The sequence below is a fragment of the Macaca nemestrina genome, chromosome 5 (assembly GCF_043159975.1).
Source record: "Macaca nemestrina isolate mMacNem1 chromosome 5, mMacNem.hap1, whole genome shotgun sequence".
Classification (NCBI taxonomy): Eukaryota; Metazoa; Chordata; class Mammalia; order Primates; family Cercopithecidae; genus Macaca; species Macaca nemestrina.
In genome coordinates, this window is record NC_092129.1 from 169,627,828 (window position 1) to 169,631,677 (window position 3,850).

The window sequence follows — 3,850 nt, forward strand, 5'->3', positions numbered from 1 at the left end:
CTTTTCTGGTGATTTTTCAGTCGGTCAAAAATGAATTCCTCACTGTGGTAACCATGTTTCAAGATGGCCCCCAGTGAGCCTCATTTCCTGGGATTCGTACCCTTGCGGGATCCCCTTCATTGTGACACCAGGGCTGTTCTTTGTGACCATTAGAATATGGCCGAAGTCATGCTGTCAGACCTCTGGGGACAGTGCTGCTTCCACTTTGGTCTTTTGGATCACCTTCTCTGGAGGAAGCCAGTCGTCATGTCATGAAGACACTTAAGCGGCCCAAAAAACTGCAATTCCCTGTCAACAACCAGCACCAACTTGGAAGACAAGTGAGTGAGCCACCTTCAAAGTGGATCCTCCAATGCCAGTCAAAGCTCCAGATAACTGTCACCCTGGTCCAAACCTTGACTACAGCCACATGAGAGACCCTCAAGCCAGAAGCATTGGCTAAACCACTCTCACATTTCTGTAGGAGATAACATATATTTAGAGTTGTTTTAAGCCAATAAATGCTGGGCTAATTTATACAATATCGGAGTTGTTTCTACCTCGCTCCCTCTTCTTTCCATGATGTCTGGTGTGCAGGACCAGGAGCCTGTGTGACCTCAGTGGTGAAGGACAGGGATCTTGGGTTTGTGTAGTGTCCCTGGAATATTCTGCTCTCTTTGGATATCTGGGTAGTGTTGTGTACTGCTTGGATCTGGTCTCTGGGCTGCTTTCTGCTGATGAGATCCCTATCAGTTAGTTTTGTGGTTTGTTCTCTTAGCTCAGGTAGGGTTGGCAGCTCTCCTCGATAGACCTCCCCTTCAGCTCCTGCCGGCACTGCAGAGCCACCCCTGGGTTCAAGTTGTCATTCGTGGTCAATACCTGGTCTGGAAGTTCTACCCTGCAGCCTTTAAGGGCTACTGATCACTTTGCCAAGGCTTCTGCAACCTTCCTGGCAGTGTTCCAGTTCACTTCTTTGGCCACCTTTCTTGTTCCCATGGGGTACAGGAAATTTCTGGATTCTCCCATGATGCATGAATGCCAAGGGAATGTCAGGATTGCCACCTCAGACACTCACATGAATAGTACCATACCATCATTTTTTTCTTTTGACTGCAGCCTCAGGCTAATTCCATGAGAAAGCGCCCTTGTGGAGTTCCAGAGAGGGAGCGGGAACTAGACCCCTCTGCTGGGGACTTTCCTGTCTGCTCTGGGCTGCTGGAGGGTCAAGACACACGTCCCTGATCATTTGCTGCAATTCTTCTGCCTCTCTTCTTTCTACACTCCATAGGAAGATTGACCAGGATTTCTACTTCTTCTGTTGGAAACTCTTTTTCTGCCATGACTGCCTTCTTCCCCAGGGCAGTTAACCTCCCAACCTGGCAGTCACAGGCAGCAGTGGCTTCTCTATATGGTGGAAGGAACCCTGTGCAGGTTTTCCAGACTGTGTTCTTGGTTTGGGAGCTGCAGTGCAGTGAGGATTGAGGCTACTGCAGATGAAAATAAATGGATTTAATATGCTCAAATTATTATCCTCATTATCCATTAATTTTGACTGAACTATAAAGTAAAACTCATTTCCCCCCTTAGTAAACAAACTACACACACACCAAACCAGTTCGAACTGGAGCGACACAAATACATGTTTTTTAACAGGTTTTTCCAAAAGAACTAGATCTAGAGCATCAAAATCACCTGCAAACTGTACCTGAGCCTTACTGTAATTCATTCAGTTCCAAACCTTTTGTCTGAAGTCAGACTGGTGCAGGAAGCAGGTGGAGTTAAGACGCATACAGCTACCTTCTCCGTATATGGACCTAGCTGATTTGTTTCGCCCAGTGTCTTCTAAAATATTTGATTACAATCACCTTTTTAAAAAGTTACATTTGTTTATATACTTGGTACTCTCTTTTTCTCATGGCATACTTCAGGAACTGCTACCCTTTAAGTCTTCTGCTCACAGAACCAGCCAGAAAAATAGTTAGCAACTCTGAAGCAATCTTTGGGATTCCTAGGCTCCACTCTTGAAAGGGCACTGGGTCTATTCCCAACTGTTGCTTGGATGTTCTTCTAAATCAGGCTTGCAAATGAGCCACCTCTAGGATGAAGCCAGCCTTGAGATGCACTTTGTTTCACTTGGACACATTTTGGCTTTTGTGCACTTGAGAATATTTACATAACACAAGCAATCTCCAGTTGCCTCCTTTGAGAGGCTTGTGGACACAGTCAATGATGTGCTATGGGGACTGTAAGAAAGTCTCTGCTAAATAATAGGAAGGAGGGAGTGGCTATTTTTATCTGGGAGGACCAAGAAAGGATTCACTGGGAAATGATACTTGAATTAGAAAAGATGAGGCAAGCTTTGCCCAGAATCAAGAGACAGAAGACATTTTAGGAGAAGGCAGTGTCGTGGAAGTCAGACTAAAATATGTGTATAAAGCAAGGGGAAATTTCAAATTTTTAAAAAATGGGTATAGAAGGGGTAGTCAGCAGAGTCAGATACCTCAGAAAGAGAAAGTAAAATGTGTCCCAAAGAAAAATTCAGTTGAATTTATAATATGAATGAATAACCTTTGTTTCAGCAGGGTGGGCTCCGTGGAGTGCTGGGTTCTGTGGAGTGCACGGCAGGTTCCAGGGAGATGGGTCAGGACAGTGGATTGCTCTGGTTGAAGACAGGGAGATGAAATATAGACTGATTTTCCCCTGGGCTTAAGTATTAAAGGAGGGAGCTATATAGACTATAGCTAAGGGAAAGTTGACTGTCTTCTCAAAAATGGAGAGTGTTGAGCATGTTTGTAGGCTTTGGAGAAGGAGCCAGTGGAGAGGGCAGTGTTGAACATACAAAATAAATGCCTAGAACATCTTTCCGGGGGAAGAGGGGTATGGGCCCAGGCAGCACTCATCAGTGCAGATACCAGCACAGAAGTGATGGACCATCCAGTTGTTCTAAGAGTGGGGTTTGCTGAGCAGGATTTGTGGAAAGGCAAAGCATGAAGGACATGGAGAACACTGAAGGCAGAGAGTGGTTGGAGCCATGGACCTTAGATCCCAGGTTCAGACAGGAAAGGAAGCAAAGTCGTGATGGGAAGGTTGACAAGAGGTCTCCCTGACAGCATCTTACAGTGTATATTTTGAGGTCTGTATGTTGAAGCCTGTTAATTGCTCGATGCACCTAAATCAAATTTGGAGAACGCTTCCAGCTCATTCATGCCCACTAGGGTGCATTAGAACTGATTTGAGCAAAACAGAAGAAACAATCCACTCCCCAAGTGAAATGTAGTTCCCTGAGTTTTTCTCTACTTTTTTGAGTCATTAAAACACAGTCTTCTTCACCCAAGTCTTGAATAAGTTTATATTTCTGTTATTGTAAGCCTTCTTTGAAAGATGCTTGATATTTCATCAGGAGAAGGAAAGAACATTCGAATCCATAAAAGGTAATATTCATCTGGATGTTCAACTTGAGCTGAGCTTTATGGTCCCAAGTTCCTCAGGTTCACCCACACGTGTGAGCAGATGAGGCCACCTCACCAACAGCACGGACCATAAGACCTCCAGCCTCCCCAGCCAAACCTGGGCAGCCCCAGGAGCCTACTGTATGGATCTATGAACACTTCTAGATCCCTTGCCCACAGTCATGTTTTCTGGCATCCTCACAGCCCTAAAACCCATGTGCTGACAATGTGACATAGTGTTCTTTTCAGTCCCACCACGGCAGAGACAGAGAAATGCCCTTCCCTCACTCGGCCTGCCACTTTGTCACCTGGCTTGGAAGCAGAGCCCCACAGGGAAACCACCCCCTCAGCTTCTCTCTCTTCAAGGGCTCAGATGAGGAGGGTGGCAGACCCCATCTGATCCTCTTGTGTTTTCTCTCTCT